We start from the raw sequence: 24,291 nt of genomic DNA on the forward strand, positions 1-24,291 counted from the left end.
GCCTTAGAGAGGCCACACTATAGAATATACTGTACAGACTATTGAGGGTATACATTAACCTATCAGCTTCTATTTTACATTGACTGTAAATGATGATATTCTGGCTGCCTATAGGCGCCACTAGGGGGAGCTCTCCGCATAGCACGTAGACCTGGACTTTAATCAGCATGTTTTTAACTAAGGTCTATTTTCTCTCTGTTTGTTGCAAAGCTGGTCACAGCTCATCTCCTCCCTGCACAAGTGACAGTGATCACCCACAACTCTTCCACATAGAAGTCAGTGAGTCATCTCCAGACTACAGGTTCCTATGGTTTATCTCTCTTAATGCTATTAACAGCACTGAATCTGAAAGACTTTCCCATACTTTTATGTAATTCTTTGGGTGAAAGTGCAGTGCTCTTTTTGTTAACTACCAGGCACAGCGCCATACATTTCATAGTATCTGCCTGGTATTGCAGCTCAGCCCAATTTACTTAAATGGAATGTGACATCAGATAATAGCCTATAGTTTAATTACCACTTTTATATTAAACATGTTTTGTAAGAATTGTTGGTGTTTCTTTTTTTCCACATCACATTATATATGATTTAAAATAAGTTTTTAAACTGACTCATATTTGTCAAACACTTTCTGCTCTGAACAGATAACATCTCAGCAGTCATCTCATCATCATCAATCATAGGAATACTATGACAGGCACACACTGGGAGGAAAATACCTGTTTTCCCAGACCATACCCTTCACTGTGTCACAACATATATATATATATATATATATATATATATATATATATAAAACAGAGGATCGGTGGCGGATCCAGAGCCTGGTCTCGCGAGGGGCACTTCCAGATTATTTTCTGTCCGCCGCCACAAAACAATGGTGCTTATAGAACTACACAGTGTAGCGGTATACTGTATATTGTGTGGCACAGTGTAGAGGTATACTGTATATTGTGTGGCACAGTGTAGCGGTATACTGTATATTGTGTGGCACAGTGTAGCGGTATACTGTATATTGTGTGGCACAGTGTATGCTATATGTGTATAACATAAACATATTAACATGAAAACTTACAATTACTTGGCTTGGCCCTTGGGGATCTCGGACACCACTTCCACACTTTGGCCGGGGGCTCGGCGGAGCTGATGTTGTGTTTTATCCTAATGAGAAAGATTTCATTATACGGATTTGGAGAAGGGGCAGAGGAATAGCAGAGCAGGGAGAGGCTGGTGCTGCTACTAGGGGGTCATACCATGGGGGAGTAATAAAGCCCACCATAATGCCCCCCCCCAGTAGAAATAATTCTCCTTATAATGTGACAGTGCAAAAAATACCCCCTTGTAATGCCCCCAGGTGAGCTAATGTTCCCATAGTGCCCCCATAATGTGCCAGTATAAAATACCCCTATATAGTGCCCCCAGTAAATGCCCCCATAGTGCTCCACACCCTCCTTCCTCCTAGTGCCCCCATAATGTACCAGTATAAAATTCTCCAGTAGATGCCCTCAGTGTCCCCCATAATTTGCAAGTATAAAATACCCCTTCTTAGTGCCCCCCCCGTAGATGACCCCATAGTACTCCTCTCCCACCTTTCCCATAGTACCCACCATAATGTGTCCCAGTATAAAATTGTACTGTACAGAGCGCCCCATATAAAATACCCCTTCTTTGTGGCCTCAGTAGATGCCCTTATAGTGTCCCCAATAACGTGCCAGTAACAAGAGCAAACCCCCAATCATGTGCCGGTAATAAGGCCCCCATGTGCCAGTAATAACAGCCCCCCCCCATGTGCCAGTAATAACAGCCCCCCCCATGTGCCAGTAATAACAGCCCCCCCATGTGCAAGTAATAACAGCCCCCCCATGTGCCAGTAATAACAGCCCCCCATGTGCCAGTAATAACAGCCCCCCCTGTGCCAGTAATAACAGCCCCCCCATGTGCCAGTAATAACAGCCCCCCCATGTGCCAGTAATAACAGCCCCCCATGTGCCAGTAATAACAGCCCCCCATGTGCCAGTACTAACAGCCCCCCATGTGTCAGTAATAACAGCCCCCCCATGTGCCAGTAATAACAGCCCCCCATGTGCCAGTAATAACAGCCCCCCCCCATGTGCCAGTAATAACAGCCCCCCATGTGCCAGTAATAACATCCCCCCATGTGCCAGTATTAATAACAGCCCCCCCATGTGCCAGTAATAATAGCCCCCCCCATGTGCCAGCAATAAGAGCCCCCCCATGCCAGTAATAACAGCCCCCATGTGCCAGTATTAATAACAGCCCCCCATGTGCCACCAATAACAGCCCCCCGTGCCAGTAATAACAGCCCCCCCATGTGCCAGTATTAATAACAGCCTCCCCATGTGCCAGTAATAACAGCCCCCCCATGTGCCAGTATTAATAACAGCGCCCCCATGTGCCAGTAATAACAGCCCCCCTGTGCCAGTAATAACAGCCCCCCCATGTGCCAGTAATAACAGCCCCCCATGTGCCAGCAATAACAGTCCCGCCGTGCCAGTAATAACAGCCCCCCCATGTGACAGTATTAATAACAGCCCCCCCATGTGCCAGTAATAACAGCCCCCCATGCCAGTAATAACAGCCCCCCCATGTGCCAGTAATAACCGCCCCCCCCCCCCGTGCCAGTAATAACAGCCCTCCCCATGTGCCAGTAATAATAACAGCCCCCCCATGTGCCAGTAATAACAGCCCCCCCCCTGTGCCAGTAATAACAGCCCCCCCCCCCCTGGGCCAGTAATAACAGCCCCCCATGTGCCAGTAACAGTATTGTATATATAAAAAAAAAAATAAACACTTATACTTACCTCCATGTCAGCGATGCGATGCAGGCCTCTTCCGGCCTGTGTCCCACGCTCTACGGCTCAGGCGGCGCGATGACGTCATCGCGCCACCTGTGCCGGCCTCTGATAGGCTGCCGGTCTAGTGCCTGCAGCCTATCAGAGGAAGGGAAAGGGAGACGCCTCTCCCTCCCCTGCCGCAGCACAGCCATCTGTATCGCTGTTCTGAGGACGGCGATATAGATGAGTATGGAGATGAGCGCTTCCACAATGGAAGCGCTCATCTCCCTGTGCCCCGCGGCCGCCAGCTCAGGGGGGGGGGGCAATTGTCCCGTTGCCCAACCCCCCCCCCCCCCGATCCGCCACTGCAGAGTCATAGCTACAAATTATATCTATGACCACTGCTGCTTTCTCGGACACAGCACCATTCAAACTCCTCCTTACTACACGACTACGGGTCAAGGGCTCAGGACCCCCATTCTAGGAATCGGTGGGGTCAGTGGGGTCCAAGCAAGGGTTCAACAAGCTAGAAGTAGGCAGGGCCAGAAATACCAGAGTGTAGCACAAAATACCGCCCCAGCAAAACCAAATAACACAGTGCAGCATAAAATGCTGACCTATCAGCATACTGAAGACAGTTATACAGTTGAATTCAGAAAGGCAGGCCAGGTGCAGAAGTACCTGATGCTTCTAGCGTTAATTAATGCTGAGAGCATCAGATCGACCATGAGGGGGGCTTGGGTGGCCCCCTGGGCATCGGCCCACCGGCAAATTTCCCTGTAGAGTCTGTGGCCAGTCCGCCCTTATCCATTGTGGTAAACCGCTTTGTATTATTTGAATGTTGCATATAATAGAGGCACTATATGTTGGTATTTTGTGGGCTACATATGGCAGTATTTTCTTAGCACCTTATGGTCCTATTTTGCTTGTCACATATTTTCCAAGAAAATTGCGCTGGATGGGTCTTCTGAGTGTCTGAACCTCGCCAATGTAAGGCAGTAAGGAGGAACAGGCTGCTCTTGTGATCAATGGGGGTCTCAGCGATCATACATTTATTACTTGTCCTGTGGATGAAGGTCATCATGGTACAACCCCTTTAGGGGAGTATTATTTGGAGGCTACACATAATTTAGACTCTATATGGGGTATGTTGTGGACTGTATATGGCAGTATTTTCTATGTGGTCCTGGCCAGGTCTCCAGTGCCACCCATGGATGTTTTTACGACATGCTCTGGATGTTTACTGCATCTGGATATTTGTACACCGCCACTCTTGTCTGGATGTTCTTAGCAGAGCATGCAAGTTCTTAAATGCAAACATTTTTAATATGAGTAAAAATATTGTTTTGCCCAAAGCAGGAGAAGCCACTGGGAAGATTGAAGTCTGTCCTCATCTTCAAGACCTGTCATCTCTTTCCATGGTGCTTAGTGGAACCCACCTCCATTCATGGTGGAGAGTCGACGGACCTAGAAAGTCATTAGGGACCACCAGGGGTGCACCTAGCCTTTCTGCTGCCTGAGGTGAAAACGGAAACGGCCCCCCCCCCCCCCCCAATGCAAATTTCTTAACCTAACCCCTTTGCCACCCTCTTGCCCCTACCTGGTGCTGCCTGAGGTGATCGCCTCACCTGGCCTCATTGATGCTGCAGCCCTAGGAACCACCCCAGAAGACCCTTCATGAGGTCACATCCTGTGGTCATGGGGGGAGTGAACTCCATTTCAGTTTTGTATGGCGCCCCCTGATTCTGGGGTTGGGACCATAAATGAGTTCTGCTCAAACATCTCCTAAAAAAAAGAAGTGGTCTCCAATCTATGGTTCGACAGCTATGGTGAAGCTGCAACTCCGGCTGTCAGAGCATGTTGGCCATAGCGACCACTGTCCTAGGGTATGTCTTCCGTCAAGGCCTTGCAATACTCAATAGCAGGGTTCAGCAACCTTCAGCACTCCAGCTGCTGTGAAACTACAACTCCCAGCATGCACACTTGCTCAGCTGTTCTTGTAACCCCCAAAGAAGTGAAAGGAGGATTCTGGAAGTTGTAGTTTTAGAACTGCTGGATTGCCGAAGGTTGATGATCCCTGCTCTTTAGACAGCAACCATCCTTCCTCACTCTCCCATACACATGCACACTTGGCTGAGCATGCACGTATTGCAAATGAGAAAGCAGGAGAAAGTAAACAAAAGGATTGGGCATGTCACAATCCAACAGCCCCATCTTCTCTCGGGACACCGCCGTGCACATAGGCCAAAGGTTTCGGGGGCTACTTTCCATTATGCAGCATTGTGCACCTGTCTTTACAGAAAACAGAAGCTCGCTGTCGCTCTGATATAGGTATTTCCATTTTTGGTTCCTTAGTAACAATTTTTTTTGGCAAATGAAGTTGAAGCTGAAGACATCTATTCCTGACTCAAAGAACGCTCTCGTGGGTGTAGCCTGGAAATGGCTAGATTGCCAGCACCTCCTGTAAAAAAAAAAATGCTAATAAAGAAGAACATCATATTCAGAGTGATTATGCAGCAATTAACTATGCAAAAGCTCCTGTGCTTTCTCAAAATAGTGATGTCATCACACGTGATGACGTCACACAGAGAATCGTCAGCCATCTAATCCTGGACTAGTGAGCAACATTTGTGTGGCTTCAGGCTGTGAGCGACTAGAAAAGCCAAGAAGACTGACAGAGCGGCACAAGTGGGGGGTGGCACAGCAGGTGACATCATAATAATCCTGCGAGTGACATCATAAAGGACGCGGGAAAAGAAAGGTCAGGGGCAAAGGAGAAGGCAGGTACTGAACGTGGAGGAAAACAGGCAGGGCGGGTATGGGACTGAGACTATAATATATAGGGGGTGGTGGAGGAGACAAGAAAGGTCTATGTATGCGCTAAATCTAACGGTATAGGGAGGAATAAGCAAAACTATATAAAAAAGAATTGTAAAATGTAAAAAAATTGCTATCCCCCCCAAAAAAAATACTGCCATATAGTGCTCAAACTGTGTGATACAATGCAATGTAACAGTGTCATAGTGCACCTGAGAAATACCATCATACAGTGCCCAAGTAATAGTGTCATATGGTGCCCAGTTAATTCCACAGCACAGTGCCAAACAGTGTCCATAACACCACCATGGAGGGGTTCAACAATAGGACCAAGCAAAGCAGTGCCTATACAGTAGATAGATAATAGATAGATAGGAGATAGATAGATAATAGATAGATAGATACATGGGTGTAGGAACCCCCAAAAATCGGGGGGGGGGACAGTATTTTTGCTCGCCGGGTATATTCTTATTCAGTAAACTGCGAGTTGTTTATATTGTTAAATTTGTGTGTGTGTGTGTGTGTGAAAAATCTCACAACAAAAAAATATGCAAAAGGGACAGTTCTTTGTTTATCTGGTCACAAAAATTAACCAAACGTTTGACATATATTTCAGTTATTCCGGGTACTTTCTCTGGGTACCCCCCCCCCCTTCCCCACCGAAACAATAATCTCCCCTTATATATAATTTACTTACAGTTCTGAAGACTCAGGGGTGCTGACAGGCTTGGCCTCAGGGGTGCTGACAGGCTTGGCCTCAGGGGTGCTGGCTGGCTTGGCCTCAGGGGTGCTGGCTGGCTTGGCCTCAGGGGTGCTGGCTGGCTTGGCCTCAGGGGTGCTGGCTGGCTTGGCCTCAGGGGTGCTGGCTGGCTTGGCCGGGCAGAAGGAGTGTGGGAGACTGTGAAGCCTTTTTCTCCAAGCTGCTCCGGATCAGTGCTCTGGGCAGCTGGGCTCCAGGCTGGAAGTGGGCACAATAAGAAAAAAATATTTTTCATTACACCTCAGGTCAGACCACCAATCAGACCCCCAATGTTAATCAGACCTCAGCTAACAGCCCCAATAAGATCCCCAATGTTATTAAGACCTCAGATCACACCTCAGCTCAGACCCCAATATGAATGACCCCCAATCAGACCTCAGATAAGAGCCCCATGCCTCATAGCAGCCCCCAGTGCCTCTCCAGCAGCCCCCCAGTGCCTCTCATCAGCCCCCCCAGCGCCTCTCATCAGCCAGTAATAACAGCCCCCCCAATCTTGTGCCAGTAATAACAGCCCCCCCAATCATGTGGCAGTAATAACAGCCCCCCCAATCATGTGCCAGTAATAACAGCCCCCCCACAATTATGTGCCAGTAATAACAGGCCCCCCTCCATTATGTGTCAGTAATAACAGAGCCCCCCCAATCATGTGCCAGTAATAACAGCCCCCCCAATCATTTGCCAGTAATAACAGCCCCCCAATCATGTGCCAGTAATAACAGCCCCCCCAATCATGTGCCAGTAATAACAGCCCCCCCAATCATGTGCCAGTAATAACAGCCCCCCCAATCATTTGCCAGTAATAACAGCCCCCCAATCATGTGCCAGTAATAACAGCCCCCCCAATCATGTGCCAGTAATAACAGCCCCCCCAATCATTTGCCAGTAATAACAGCCCCCCAATCATGTGCCAGTAATAACAGCCCCCCCAATGATGTGCCAGTAATAACAGCCCCCCCCAAACATGTGCCAGTAATAACAGCCCCCCCAATCATGTGCCAGTAATAACAGCCCCCCCAATCATGTGCCAGTAATAACAGCACCCCCCAATCATGTGCCAGTAATAACAGCCCCCCCAATCATGTGCCAGTAATAACAGCCCCCCCCCCAATCATGTGCCAGTAATAACAGCCCCCCCAATCATGTGCCAGTAATAACAGCCCCCCCAATCATGTGCCAGTAATAACAGCCCCCCCAATCATGTGCCAGTAATAACAGCCCCCCCAATCATGTGCCAGTAATAACAGCCCCCCCAATCATGTGCCAGTAATAACAGCCCCCCCATTCATGTGCCAGTAATAACAAGGCCCCCCCATTCATGTGCCAGTAATAACAGCCCCCCCCAATCATGTGCCAGTAATAACAGGGCCCCCCCAATCATGTGCCAGTAATAACAGGGCCCCCCAAATCATGTGCCAGTAATAACAGCCCCCCCAATCATGTGCCAGTAATAAAAGGTCCCCCCCATTATGTGCCAGTAATAACAGGGCCCCCCCCCCATTATGTGCCAGTAATAACAGGGCCCGGCCCCCCCAATCATGTGCGAGTAAAACTAAGTATTGTATATATTTAAAAAAAATATATAACACTTATACTTACCTCTTTGGAGCGATGCGATGCAGGCCCCTTCCGGCCTGTGTCCCGCGCTGTACGGCTCAGGTCGGCCTAGTGCCTGCAGCCTATCAGAGGAACTCTCCCTCCCCTGCCGCACAGCCATCTGAGGACGGCGATACAAACAGATCACTATGGAGATGAGCACTTCCACAATGGAAGCGCTCATCTCAGTGCCCCGCCGCACACATTGCCCCGATGCGGTGCCGCTGGGGGGGAATTCACCATACCTGTCATCCCCCGCATTATTTCCTGGGGGGGATCCGCCCCTCGCCCCTCCCCCCGGTTATTAGACCCATAGATAGATAGATAGATAGATAGATAGATAGATAGATAGATAGATAGATAGATAGATAGATAGATATGAGATAGATAGATAGATAGATAGATAGATAGATAGATAGATAGATAGATAGATAATAGATAGATAGATAGATGATAGATAGATAGATAGATAGATAGATAGATAGATAATAGATAGATAGATAGATAGATAGATAGATAGATAGATTATAGATAGATTATAGATAGATAGATAGATAGATAGATAGATAGATAGATAGATAGATAGATAGATAGATAGATAATATATAGATAGATAATAGATAGATAGATAGATAGATAGATAGATAATAGATAGATAGATGATAGATAGATAGATAGATAGATAGATAGATAGATAGATAATAGATAGATAGATAGATAATAGATAACAGATAGATAGATAGATAGATAGATAGATAGATAGATAGATAGATAGATAGATAGATAGATAGATAGATAGATAGATTATAGATAGATAGATAGATATGATAGATAGATAGATAGATAGATAGATAGATAGATAGATAGATAGATAGATAGAGTAACATTATATTTTTAAACCTCTGTTGGTTATTGAGTTATTAAAGTACAGGATGATATTTATATTCTATATTATCCTGTTGCCATGGAGACTGAAGGGAGTATATATACTGAGTGTTATGCCCTGGCAATACATAGGCATTACATAAAAGTTAGCAAAAATATATATATATTACAGAAGCAAAAAATTAACTTGTAATTTATGAAGAAGCTACAGACCTTGGGAAAGCACTGGGGAGGGCTACTGCTACAGCCTGTTGCCTTACAGCTTCCTCGCGTTTGTTAGGCCTCATGCACACGGCCGTTGTTTTGGTCCGCATCCGAGCCGCAGTTTCCGTTGCTCCATTCCGTGGTCCGCAAAAAAAACAGCGGACAGCAATGCACACAACGGTCGTGTGCATGAGGCCTTAGGCGGAGGATGAAGATAAGACATATATACTTTTTTATTGTTTTTACAGTGAACCCAAAGTGTTTTACTACAGTTATACATGAGCATCACTACAGGACGGGAGGAAGAACCAGAGTTCCCCTTTAAAAGCGTATAAGTAATAAGAGATCAAGATGTATAAATAGAAGAGGGGTTATATGTTAGAGTCTAATTTTGTCAGCTTGGCCTCTGTGTTATGCAGGAGGTAGGAGCTGAAGGTGGAGGACAAAGAAGAGAAGGGATTACATGGGTTTGGATTTGTGGGACTGTAAGGAGAGAAAAAAACGAATCTGCAAACTTACAAATAAAAGTATAAAAAAGGTTAAAAAAAATAATAATTATCACACAGCATAGAAATAAGAGAACCATGCTCTGTCAAAGAATACTCCCACATAATACAGAAGTAAATGTGCAATACAGTAGCCAGTAAACGTCATCATGTCCCCAAATCTAAGCATTGAATAGGGAAGCATTATTGCAATACACATGTAGGTTTTCTTATATACATTACATTTCCCCCTCTGGTAACGCCCCCTGCTGTTTCTCCTTCTGGTCCACCTCCTCTTGCAGTGGTGGACGCACATGCTCAGTAGCTCCCTTTCCTCCTCATAGTGATGCGGTCCAGGCACCTTCCAATCCTTCCTTCCGACTTCTAAATTCTAGAAATATATGGCTCTATCTCCCTCTAGACAGCGAAGAAGGAAATCGTGGGGAGGCGTCACACACCCTATGTGTCTCTGGGATTAACTAAGGAGTTAACATGAGCTAATTGCGGTGCTTCTTGGTAGATACAAGTGCTTGAGGAGCTGCTGCCCACCCACAAAAAGGGAAGAAAGACTTCCAGATATATGGGTGCTTAGATAACCATTATAATTCCACGAAAGAGTTGTCCATGTGGGACAACTCTTGGCTGTTGGTTCTTCCACTGAGGTCCCGATGGGTTTTGCGCTCCTGCGTCTTCTTGTTTGGCTGCATATATCTGACAGACATATATCTGCAGTGGAGGAAAGGGTTAACAAGCGCTAATTGTAGGGCTCCCTGGGAGAGCCACATGTTTGATGAGCTACTGCCCACACGCAGAAAGGGAAGAAGGTCCTTCAGGTAAGGAGAATTCATGGGACAACCCCTTCAAACAGGTCAAAGTGCTCATAATACCGCCATTTGGTGACTAAATAATACAGACATACCCATCCATAAAACCAATATAATGTCCTACACCATAAATGCAATGCTACCATACTGCGCCCCAAAACAGCTCCTTGTAGACACCTGCCCGTGATTTTCTCCAGCGAGACGCGTGGGACACAGAGATTTTACTGTACGCCGCCACCGTCTGCCCACAGATCTGCCAATCTATTCATCCTCCCCCACGCTCAACCCCCTTGTTATAGCAGCTACTGTTTCCACCGAGGTGAGGAGCGATGATTCTTGCTAACGGGATCTAAAGCTTCTTGAACAAGTCTCAGAGACTTATTTCTTAAGAAAGCAAACGTCTAGCAAAAGATGTGAGATTTATGGAGCCCAATCAGACGGAAAAGGCTCATAAAGCGAAGGAAAGTTGGATTGACATAAAGCTATTTCGGATCCTTCCAAGAGTCAGATGAGATGTGAGGATTAGGAGCAGGCCCGGTACCTTGGACGGATGTCAAGTGCTCTGCTTCTGAATAATCTAGCGCAATGGTCTCCAACTCGTGGCTGTTGTTGAGAGACTACAACTCCCAGCATGCTGTGACAATTAGAGTTGAAGTTTTGCGGAAGCTCGGGGGTCATTTGGAGACGACCGCACCCAGAAGATCTAGACAAGGAGTCCTGGGGCGCAGTGGTGTCTCTAGCTTTCAAATTTTCGGGGGGCACACTGGGGGCCAGGACAAAAGTAGGGGGGGCAGCTATAACAACGATACATTTACACAAGTTCGCTTAGAAATGCGATACTTTACCCAATACCTAAAACCGCAACAGGGAAGAAAAGTCCTGCTGTCTGTGGTTTAAAAAAAAATAAAAAAATCACTCAGATTTCAACATGTCCTAGCTGCCTGTGCATGACACTTTTATAGGGAGGGGGATCTGTGGATGACACTGCTATGGGGGGGGGGGGATCTGTGGATGACACATACCGTATATACACTGCTCAAAAAAACAAAGGGAACACTTAAACAACACAATGTAACTCCAAGTCAATCACACTTCTGTGAAATCAAACTGTCCACTTAGGAAGCAACACTGAGTGACAATCAATTTCACATGCTGTTGTGCAAATGGGATAGACAACAGGTGGAAATTCTAGGCAATTAGCAAGACACCCCCAATAAAGGAGTGGTTCTGCAGGTGGTGACCACAGACCAATTCTCAGTTCCTATGCTTCCTGGCTGATGTTTTGGTCACTTTTGAATACTGGCAGTGCTTTCACTCTAGTGGTAGCATGAGACGGAGTCTACAACCCACACAAGTGGCTCAGGTAGTGCAGCTTATCCAGGATGGCACATCAATGCGAGCTGTGGCAAGAAGGTTTGCTGTGTCTGTCAGCGTAGTGTCCAGAGCATGGAGGCGCTACCAGGAGACAGACCAGTACATCAGGCGACGTGGAGGAGGCCGTAGGAGGGCAACAACCCAGCATCAGGACCGCTACCTCCGCCTTTGTGCAAGGAGGAACAGGAGGAGCACTGCCAGAGCCCTGCAAAATGACCTCCAGCAGGCCACAAATGTGCATGCGTCTGCTCAAACGGTCAGAAACAGACTCCATGAGGGTGATATGAGGGCCCGACGTCCACAGGTGGGGGTTATGCTTACAGCCCAACACCGTGCAGGACGTTTGGCATTTGCCAGAGAACACCAAGATTGGCAAATTCGCCACTGGCGCCCTGTGCTCTTCACAGATGAAAGCAGGTTCACACTGAGCACATGTGACAGACGTGACAGAGTCTGGAGACGCCGTGGAGAACGTTCTGCTGCCTGCAACATCCTCCAGCATGACCAGTTTGGCATTGGGTCAGTAATGGTGTGGGGTGGCATTTCTTTGGAGACAGCCCTCCATGTGCTCGCCAGAGGTAGCCTGACTGCCATTAGGTACCGAGATGAGATCCTCAGACCCCTTGTGAGACCATATGCTGGTGCGGTTGGCCCTGGGTTCCTCCTAATGCAAGACAATGCTAGACCTCATGTGGCTGGAGTGTGTCAGCAGTTCCTGCAAGACGAAGGCATTTATGCTATGGACTGGCCCGCCTGTTCCCCAGACCTGAATCCAATTGAGCACATCTGGGACATCATGTCTCGCTCTATCCACCAACGTCACGTTGCACCACAGACTGTCCAGGAGTTGGCAGATGCTTTAGTCCAGGTCTGGGAGGAGATCCCTCAGGAGACCGTCCACCACCTCATCAGGAGCATGCACAGGCGTTGTAGGGAGGTCATACAGGCACGTGGAGGCCACACACACTACTGAGCCTCATTTTGACTTGTTTTAAGGACATTACATCAAAGTTGGATCAGCCTGTAGTGTGTTTTTCCACTTTAATTTTGAGTGTGACTCCAAATCCAGACCTCCATGGGTTGAAAAATTTGATTTCCATTTTTTTATTTTTGTGTGATTTTGTTGTCAGCACATTCAACTATGTAAAGAACAAAGTATTTCAGAAGAATATTTAATTAATTCAGATCTAGGATGTGTTATTTTTGTGTTCCCTTTATTTTTTTGAGCAGTGTAGCATCTTATGCTATATGTGTCATCCACAGATCCACCCCATGACAGGGTCATCCCCATTTCCCCCTCTATAACAGTGTCATCCACAGATCTCCCTCCCCACCGCTCACAGGAGTGTACATTTGACATTTCTAAACTGTAATCCATATCCTGCAGTAACTAACTTTAAATCCGGATTCAAGGACCGCTCATCTCTACTAGTACCTTAACCTTACACCACTCGGCTAGCTTCGGTAACAGGGCCAGGCTACAGCCTACAGGTACTGCCTGTTAGTTGTTACCGAGCGAGTGCTGATTTCTGCAGGTCAGAGGATACGGATTACAGTTTAGAAGAAATGTACACTCCTGTGAGCGGTCCAGTGGCGGATCCAGAGCCTGGTCTCGGGAGCAGCACTTCCAGATTATTTTCTGTCCACCGCCACAGAACAAGGGTGCTTATAGAACAGACTCCACAGTATAGCGATATACTGTATATTGTGGGGCACAGTGTAGAGGTATACTGTACATTGTGTGGCACAGTGTAGAGGTATACTGTACATTGTGTGGCACAGTGTAGAGGTATACTGTATATTGTGGGGCACAGTGTAGAGGTATACTGTATATTGTGGGGCACAGTGTAGCGGTATACTGTATATTGTGTGGCACAGTGTAGAGGTATACTGTACATTGTGTGGCACAGTGTAGCGGTATACTGTACATTGTGTGGCACAGTGTAGCGGTATACTGTATATTGTGTGGCACAGTGTAGAGGTATACTGTATATTGTGGGGCACAGTGTAGAGGTATACTGTATATTGTGGGGCACAGTGTATGCTATATGTGTATAACAAACATACTCCACATGAAAACTTACAATTACTTGGCTTGGGCCTTGGGGATCTCGGACGCCACTTCACCACATAGGCCGGGGGCTCGGCGGAGCTGATGTTCTGTTTCATCCTAATGAGAAAGATTTCATAATAAGGATTTGGAGAAAGGGCAGAGGGATAGCAGAGCAGGGAGAGGCTGGTGCTGCTACTAGGGGCTCATACCATGGGGGAGTAATAAAGCCCACCATAATGCCCCCCCCCAGTAGAAATAATTCTCCTTATAATGTGACAGTGCAAAAAATACCCCCTTGTAATGCCCCAAGTTGAGCTAATGTCCCCCATAATGGGCCAGTGTAAAATACCCCTATATAGTGCCCCCAGTAAATGCCCCCATAGTGCTCCTCTCCCCCTTCCCTCCTAGTGCCCCCCATAATGTACCAGTATAAAATGCCCCATATATAGTGGCCCAGTAGATGCCCTCAGTGTCCCCCATATAAAATACCCCTTCTTAGTGCCCCCGTAGATGACTCCATAGTACTCCTCTCCCCCCTTCCCCATAGTACCCACCATAATGTGTCCCAGTATAAAATGCTACTGTACAGAGCCCCCCATATAAAATACCCCTTCTTTGTGGCCTCAGTAGATGCCCCTATAGTGCCCACCAATAACGTGCCAGTAACAAGTGCCCCCATCACGTGCCAGTAACAAGAGCCCCCCATCACGTGCCAGTAACAAGAGCCCCCATCACGTGCCAGTAACAAGAGCCCCCCATCACGTGCCAGTAATAAGCCCCCCATCACGTGCCAGTAACAAGAGCCCCCCATCACGTGCCAGTAACAAGACCCCTCCATCACGTGCCAGTAATAAGCCCCCCTAATGTGCCAGTAATAAGCTGCCCCCTCAATGTGCCAGTAATAAGCTGCCCCCCCATGTGCCAGTAATAACCTGCCCCCCCAATGTGCCAGTAATAAGCTGCCCCCCCCAATGTGCCAGTAATAAGCTGCCCCCCCATGTGCCAATAATAAGCTGCCCCCCCAATGTGCCAGTAATAAGCTGCCCCCCCCAATGTGCCAGTAATAAGCTGACCCCCCCAATGTGCCAGTAATAAGCTGACCCCCCCAATGTGCCAGTAATAAGCTGCCCCCCCATGTGCCAGTAATAAGCTGCCCCCCCAATGTGCCAGTAATAAGCTGCCCCCCCCCCAATGTGCCAATAATAAGCTGCCCCCCCAATGTGCCAATAATAAGCTGCCCCCCCAATGTGCCAGTAATAAGCTGCCCCCCCCAATGTGCCAATAATAAGCTGCCCCCCCAATGTGCCAGTAATAAGCTGCCCCCCCCCAATGTGCCAATAATAAGCTGCCCCCCCAATGTGCTAGTAATAAGCTGCCCCCCCAATGTGCCAGTAATAAGCTGCCCCCCCCAATGTGCCAGTAATAAGCTGCCCCCCCCCCCAATGTGATGTGCCAGTAATAAGCTGCCCCCCCAATGTGCCACTGCTGGGGCGCCACATTCCAAGACCTCTGTGTCTTCCTACGTTCCTTCGTCTACATTTGGTTTTCCACTTCCTCCACCATGATTGGAGGAGGCCGACATTGGCTTTTGGGCCCCACAGCAGCTGCTACCCCGGTAGTGATACCCATGGCCCCAAGATCATAAAGAAAGAGGACAACACTATGTCTGTACAGTAATGGCTAGAATAGTTCTTTAAAGGGCATCTGTCAGCAGTTTTGTACCTATGACACTGACCTGTTCCATGTGCGCTTGGCAGCTGAAGACATCTGTGTCGGTCCCAAGTTCATATGTGCCCGCATTGCTGGGAAAAATGAAGATTGAATACATGCAAATGAGCCTCTAGGAGCAACGGGGGCGTTACCATTACACCTAGAGGCTCTGCTCTCTGTGCAGCTGTCACATCCTCTGCACTTTGGTTGACAGGTCCAGGTGTGATGAGGTTTTCACTGCCTGGCCCTGTCAAAGTGGAGAGGGTGCAGCAGCTGCAGAGAGAGCAGAGCCTCTAGGTGCAATGGTAACGCCCCCGTTGCTCCTAGAGGTTCATTTGCATATATTAAAACCTCATTTTTCTCAGCATTGCAGACACATATGAACATGGGACCGACACAGATGTCTTCAGCTGCCAAGCGCACATGTAACAGGTCAGCCAGTGTCATAGGTACAAAACTGCTGACAGATGCCCCACACAATCTAGTCATATTTTTAGAAAATGGATCCTTGAGGATAAACAAAGTAGATCTCCTTCTCCTGCTTGATATTTACACTCACATAACACCGACATACGGAAAAAAAAAACTGATTATATATAGGTTCCAGATACTTACACAGCCCATATAATGCCACCATATAGTGCCATCACAACATGCAGCATCCAAATGATATTCACTTATGTACAATATTACCACCATATGGTGCTTACATAATAGTGCAATTCACAAATAATGACACTATAGCTGCCCTGCTAACCCATCTGGGACTGTTTTATAGAAAATGGTGCAAAGCCAACTTACAATTTTTCCTCTCATTATGCTTCCACATAGTGCAAGAAAATACTTCCATAATACATCCTATATAATTCCAACATATGGCGCCAAAGCAATACTGTCATATGCAACACACAAAATACTATGTTATAGTACATTCATTATATCCCTATAATACTCACCTGAAGAGCCTACATGATACCGCCATTTAGTTCTCACATAGTATCCCCAAATAATACCATCGATATGCATCTAGTAGCTTCTCCACAGACCCCTCCAGGGCCAAGTTTTATAGTAAATGGGGCCCTTGTTAACAAATAAGATCAGCCTTCTTACTTTGCAATTTTTTCTTGTAATTTCAGTTTACATAATACCAACATACAGTCAGGTCCATAAATATTGGGACACCGACACAATTGTAACATTTTTGGCACTATACACCACCACAATGGATTGGAAATGAAACAAACAAGATGTGCTTTACCTGCAGACTGTCGGCTTTAATTTGAGGGTATTTACATCCAAATCAGGTGAACGGTGTAGGAATTACAACAGTTTGCATATGTGCCTCCCACTTGTTAAGGAACCAAAAGTAATGGGACAGAATAATAATCATAAATCAAACTTTCCCTTTTTAATACTTGGTTGCAAATCCTTTGCAGTCAATTACAGCCTGAAGTCTGGAACGCATAGACATCTCCAGACGCTGGGTTTCATCCCTGGTGATGCTCTGCCAGGCCTCTACTGCAACTGTCTTCAGTTCCTGCTTGTTCTTTGGGGCATTTTCCCTTCAGTTTTGTCTTCAGCAAGTGAAATGCATGCTCAATCAGATTCAGGTCAGCTGATTGACTTGGCCATTGCTTAACATTCCACTTCTTTCCCTTAAAAAACTCTTTGGTTGCTTTTGCAGTATGCTTTGGGTCATTGTCCATCTGCACTGTGAAGCGCCGTCCAATGAGTTCTGAAGCATTTGGCTGAATATGAGCAGATAATATTGCCCGAAACACTTCAGAATTCATCCTGCTGCTTTTGTCAGCAGTCACATCATCAATAAATATATGAGAACCAGTTCCATTGGCAGCCATACATGCCCACGCCATGACACTACCACCACCATGCTTCACTGATGAGGTGGTATGCTTAGGACCATAAGCAGTTCCTTTCCTTCTCCATACTCTTCTCTTCCCATCACTCTGGTACAAGTTGATCTTGGTCTCATCTGTCCATAGGACGTTGTTCCAGAACTGTGAAGGCTTTTTAGATGTCGTTTGGCAAACTCTAATCTGGCCTTCCTGTTTTTGAGGCTCCCCAATGGTTTACATCTTGTGGTGAACCCTCTGTATTCACTCTGGTGAAGTCTTCTCTTGATTGTTGACTTTGACACACATAGACCTACCTCCTAGGGAGTGTTCTTGATCTGGCCAACTGTTGTGAAGGGTGTTTTCTTCACCAGGGAAAGAATTCTTCGGTCATCCACCACAGTTGTTTTCCGTGGTCTTCCGGGTCTTTTGGTGTTGCTGAGCTCACCGGTGCGTTCCTTCTTTTTAAGAATGTTCCAAACAGTTGTTTTGGCCAGGCCTAATGTTTTTGCTATCTCTCTGATGGGTTTGTTGTGTTTTTTCAGCCTAATGATGGCTTGCTTCACTGATAGTGACAGCTCTTTGGATCTCATCTTGAGAGTTGACAGCAACAGATTCCAAAAGCAGATAGCAGACTGGAAATGAACTCTGGACCTTTTATCTGCTCATTGTAATTGGGATAATGAGGGAATAACCCACACCTGCCCATGGAACAGCTGAGAAGCCAATTGTCCCATTACTTTTGGTCCCTTAACAAGTGGGAGGCACATATGCAAACTGTTGTAATTCCTGCACCGTTCACCTGATTTGGATGTAAATACCCTCAAATTAAAGCTGACAGTCTGCAGTTAAAGCACATCTTGTTTGTTTAATTTCAAATCCATTGTGGTGGTGTATAGAGCCAAAAATGTTAGAATTGTGTCGATGTCCCAATATTTATGGACCTGACTGTAGATATATACAGTCCACATAATACCACCATAGACACCATAACTATACAGTCCTATACAGTCCACAAAAAAACACTGTAGAGTGCCTTAATTATATGCAGATTCCAAACAATACTTCTCTTTCCAAAACTCATCATTTTTTCCTGTGATTTCAGCTCACATAATACCGCCCTATAGTGCCAAGAAGATACTACCATAGACAGATTACAAACTATCATCATAGTGTGCCAAAACAATACTACTATACAGAGCCCACAAAATACTATACAGTAGTGCATTCATTAGAAGCAGTATCCAAATAATACCCCCTTAAAGAGCCTACATAATCCCGCCATTTAGTTCTCACATAGCATTTCCAAATAATAACATCCTAAAACATCTAGTAGCTGCTGCACAAACCCATCCATGGTCCTGGATAACAATCAAGGTAGGCCCCTGCTTGCAACTTTTTTCTGTAGAGTGCCAAGGAAACACTCCCTTATAGCACCCAAACAATATCGCCAAAAGAATACTGTCCTATATAGCCCATAAAAAAAGGACCATGTAGTGTCTTAAGGGTATGCAGCATCCAAATAATACTCGCTTATATAATACCGCCATAAAGTTTCAAAATAATACTGAAACTCCCAAATAATACCACCGTAAATTCCTAATTAATTCTGGATGGTTTTAAGGTTGCTCCTAGGGTTCGGATCATGAATTGCCCAGTTTTCCACCCCCCAAAATCAGCTCAGGATGTAGACGAGGTATACTTTGTTTCTAAGGATGCCTATAGCAGAATACCTGGATAAACAAGGGCCTGTTCTGTAGCACATGAAGAATTTATAGGTTTACAAAAAGTAACACTAACTACTTGTATCTCCTTTCTCCGCAACTGTAACTGACCCATCTTAACCCGGCTATTTGATACCGTCCTGAGGGTTTTATCTCGCTCGTACAATAGGCGAACACTCTGGGGTTTCGTTCTCTCTCTCTTTTTTTTTTTTCCCTCTATTCAGAGCCGCCACCAGCTCAGAGAATGGAAAAATAAATTGATTTTTCCTAATGATGCAGCTCAGACAAGATCAGGTTTTTAGCCGCTGCATACTAACCTCTTCATCAGGACACATTTACCACCGCAGGACGCGGAAACACAAAATCCACTTCTTTTATCTCGGACCGGTCATTTCCAATGCAAATTCATTTCATGTATTATTTAGAGGTGTTTCCATTCCCTAGGAAAAAAATTAATTAAAAAAAACAGGCAAATCCATTAAACTTAAATAATCCATCAAATGAATAAAAATATGTTTTTTTTTGTAATTTTTTATTGCGAAACATTGTAACAAAAGATGAGACAAAGGCATAACAAATAAAAAATAAATAAATAAATAAAGTTGCTTTTGCTTTTACTTGAGGTTCCATTATGATTGTTTTCTTATATTGTATATTTATATTTTATATTATATATATTATTTTTATATTTTATATTATATATTATATATATTTTATGTTATATTTATCTTTTATATTATATATATTATATTTTATATTTATTTTTTATATTATATATATATTATATTTATATTTTATATTTATATTTTATATTATATATTATATTTTATATTTATTTTTTATATTATATATATTATATTTATATTTTATATTTTTATTTTATGTTAGATATATTATATGTTATATTTATATTTTATATTAGATATATTATATTTAATATTTATTTTTTATATTATATATATTATGTTTTATATATATATATATATAATATTTTACATTTATATTATATATATATATATTATATTTATATATTTTTTATATTCTCTATTTTAGATTAATTGATTCAAATAAAATAAAATTTTTATCGTTTTTATAATGATAAAAATGTTGCAAAATTGAACGGTATCTAATTTATTTTTTTTTTTTTGATGCAAACCCAAAAATCAGGTCAATCCAAACAAAAGACAGGACAATCTGGAGATTAAAAAAAACTATATGTGGAACCATAAGCTGCTAGACCCCCTATGTCAGATCTGTACCAGAGCCCCCCATCTGCCATTTGTGATGCTGTTCTTGATAGAAAAAAATTATACCTGCTCAGCTTTAGAAAAAAGGATCTACTTTTTTCTCTAAAACAGCGCCCCTCTTCTCCACAGGATGTGTCTGGTATTGCAGTTCAGCTCTGCTTACTTGAATATTGCAAGAAGGGGGTCAAAAATCTATCCTTTTTCCAAATTTCATGTTGTGCCATGTTTTAAACCCATTACGTATCCACAGCTTAGGAGGTACCTGATCAGTGGGGGTCTGATCGCCAGGGACTCCCATGATCACGAGAAGAGGAATCCTGTGTCTCCCTTTATAAATGCAGTTGATCATACGCTCTGGAGCTCCGATCCTTTTACAGTCCCATAGATGTTAGTGGAGCGGCAGCGTGCATGCTCGGCTAAAGACACAGGACCTCCGCTCTTGTGATCGGTGGTAATCCCAGCGGTCAGACCCCTGCCAATCAGGAACTAACCCTTTCAAAAATGTTTAAAATGTTTTCTGACTGTTTAAGGGCTCATGCACACGACCATATGTCATTAGTATCTGATAGGTCATTAGTATCTGATCGGTGAGGGTCCGACACCCGGGACCCCCGCCGATCAGTTGCAGCCTCCTTGCAACTTACTAAGCACAGTGCCGTCCATTGTATAGTGGCTGTGCGTGGTATTGCAGCTTGAACGTGACGTCAGAAAGAAACTACAGTCCTATGGCCATGTACAGTGCAGCCATGAGCATTTAATGTGCCGCCATATGGTGCACTGTATTACAAAGATACCATTTCTCAGTGAAATTGGAGACATGCAGAGATAGAATACGGCCCAGAGTACGTCCGTGTGTCCCTTTATACACATTGCAGCTTATATAGACCCATAACATGGCCGTGTGTATGAGACCTGCTGACAGGGCCGGATTAACGTAGGGGCTGATGGAGCTGCAGCTCCAGGCCCCTACCATAAAATAGGCCCATCCGCCAGCCAAAACGCCGTCGGGAGCGGCCCGCGCTAAAAGTCCTCTGTTGTACACAGCGCAGCGTGCAGGAGGGATAACCGCGGGCACACTGAGGTCATATCCGGCGGGCCGCGGCATTACAGGAACAGCACCAGCTGCTCTGACGTCCTGCCGCCGGATATACGTCACAGGATATCCGGCGGCAGGACGTCAGAGCAGCTGGTGCTGTTCCTGTAATGCCGCGGCCCGCCGGATATGACCTCAGTGCGCCCGCAGTTATCCCTCCTGCACGCTGCGCTGTGTACAACCTGCTCAGCAGTTTCGACCAGCACACGGCCCACATCGCTCAGCCACACCAGCCCGCGAGACAGCAGGAGCTTCTGGAGCAGGGCAGGTATCAGATAAACTCATCCAGTTGGAAGGGAGGGCAATCATAGTGCTGTTATGATTTATGGAGACAGCTCTCAGCATGCTTAGCCAGCCTTCTATCTGGCTGTTTCTGAGCCTGTGGACTGTGACTCTCAAGAAGCACAGCCAGATAGAAGGCTGGCTAAGCATGCTGAGAGCTGTGTCCATAAATAATAACAGCACTATGAAAATTACTGACTGGCTAAGCATGCTGAGAGCTCAGTCTCTATAACATAACAAATTAAAGAAATTACTGTTTCTAGCTGCGAGTCCACAGCCAGTCCACAGCAGCTAAAAACAGTAATTTCTTTAAAGGGATTCTGTCACCAGGTTTCACCCCTGTCAGCTAAAAATATGCTGATGTTCAGGGCGTCTTCACGATTCCTAATGTGGGCTTATAAATGTCATCTGTGGGCTTATTTAGCTAAAAAAACAGCTTTTACTAACCTGTCAGTCAAACAAATAAGGTGCCCAAGGGGATGTTAATGGATGCAAGGTGCCGGCCGCACCCGCCGCCGTTCGTGCCCAGCGCCGCCTTTCCGGACTTCTGCGCCGCCTTCTAATCCTCTGTGCCGCCTCTCGCTCCCCCTCCCTCCCCCCTCCTTCTGCTGTAAGATCTCACGCTTGCGCACAGGGCTCTGCCTGATGCGCCCGTGCAGACTTCTCCATTTGGCTTCTTACAGCGAAGTGCGCATGCGCCGACACTTCGCTCAACCCCTGTATGCGCGAGATCTTACAGCAGGAGGAGGGGGGAGGGAGGGAGAGCGAGAGGCGGCACAGAGGATTAGGAGGCGGCGCAGCAGTCTGGAAAGGCGGCGCTGGGCACGAACGGCGGCGGGTGCGGCCGGCACCTTTCATCCATTAACATCCCCTTGGGCACCTTATTTGTTTGACTGACAGGTTAGTAAAAGCTGTTTTTTAGCTAAATAAGCCCACAGATGACATTTATAAGCCCACATTAGGAATCGTGAAGACGCCCTGAACATCAGCATATTTTTAGCTGACAGGGGTGAAACCTGGTGACAGAATCCCTTTAATGTGTTATGTTATTTAGACACAGCTCTCAGCATGCTTAGCCAGCCTTCTATCTGACTGGCTAAGCATGCTGAGTGCTGTGTCCATAAATCATAACACAGCTCTATGAGAATTACTGTTTCTAGCTGCTGTTGTCCACATAGTCATGTTAAATGATCACTATAGTGTCAGGAAAACAAAGCGGTTTTCCTGACACTATAGTGCCCTGAGGGTGCCCCACCCTCAGGGTCCCCCTCCCGTTTTCCCCCTCCATGTTGCCAAGATAGACGCCAAATGAAGTGGTAGTTGCAGGAACAAAATACTTTAATGGTATCGATAAAATATATATGTAATTAAGACACTGAGTGCAGTTCCACAAAAAGGCCCAGCAAAATCCTCAGCACCAGGCCCATGATGCTCTTAATCCGGCCCTGCCTGCTGATAATAAATCCCACATGCATGCTCAACTCCTGCGCTCATAGATTGAATGATCTGCAATCGATGGAGTACCCCGCAGGCGTGAAGTCATCCGCTGTGGCCCTGGGTGCCACGCTCCACGTTGTAGATATGGAGATCCTCCTCCTGAGGTTACTTTCTTCTCTTTCCTCAGAGCATTTTAATCAGTTTTACAAGTAGCAAATGATAAATATTCCCAGCGAGGGACGGAGAGGGGAAGACGGCAAGGAATGTAGAAGGCAGACATGTAAGCAACTCTGCTGCCAAACCACGGCTGAGACACGTGTGTCCTGGAGATAATGTGACCAGGGTGTCACTGCTAGGTCCTGGGCGAGGGGAAGGTCACAACGGAGCTAAACCTCCAAAAACTGACCCCCAGTAAGACTGCGTACACATTATAACAGCGCGACGTGGGGCCGGATAAAGCGGTGAAATCTCCTCCAACTGTACAGACAGAACAAAAGAATAATGTGCCAGAATCTCTGACCACAGATAGAAAGCCACCACACCAACCTCCGAGGTGTCACCAACCACTGACAGAACGGGGTCCATGGTCCCACCCTGGGAAAAGGGTTCTGAGCAGGGCCGTCTTTAATATTGATTGGACCCTGGGCAAGAATTTACTTGGGCCCCCTGGATCCTGCCTTCCCACACCTTAGCATGTAATCACGCCCTCCACCACAACACACACACACAAAAAATCCACACACCTGGTAGAGTCCAGTGAATTACTGTAAATACTTCCAGTTCTGAAGACTCCAGTGGCTGAGGATCAGTTCTCTGGGCTGGAAGTGGGCACCGCTCTGTAGTTCAGGAAGGGGCCCAGGGCTCGGCTCACCCTAGCATTACAGTGCACCCCACAGTATGCAGTATAGCACCCTATAGTATACAGCACCCCACAGTATGCAGTATAGCACCTTAAAGTATACAGCACCCCACAGTATGCATTATAGCACCCTATAGTATACAGCACCCCACAGTATGCAGTATAGCACCCTATAGTATACAGCACCCCACAGTATGCAGTATGGCACCCTATAGTATACAGCACCCCACAGTATGCAAGCAGTATAGCACCCTATAGTATACAGCACCCCACAGTATGCAAGCAGTATAGCACCC

The sequence above is a fragment of the Bufo bufo genome, chromosome 6 (assembly GCF_905171765.1).
Source record: "Bufo bufo chromosome 6, aBufBuf1.1, whole genome shotgun sequence".
NCBI lineage: Eukaryota > Metazoa > Chordata > Amphibia > Anura > Bufonidae > Bufo > Bufo bufo.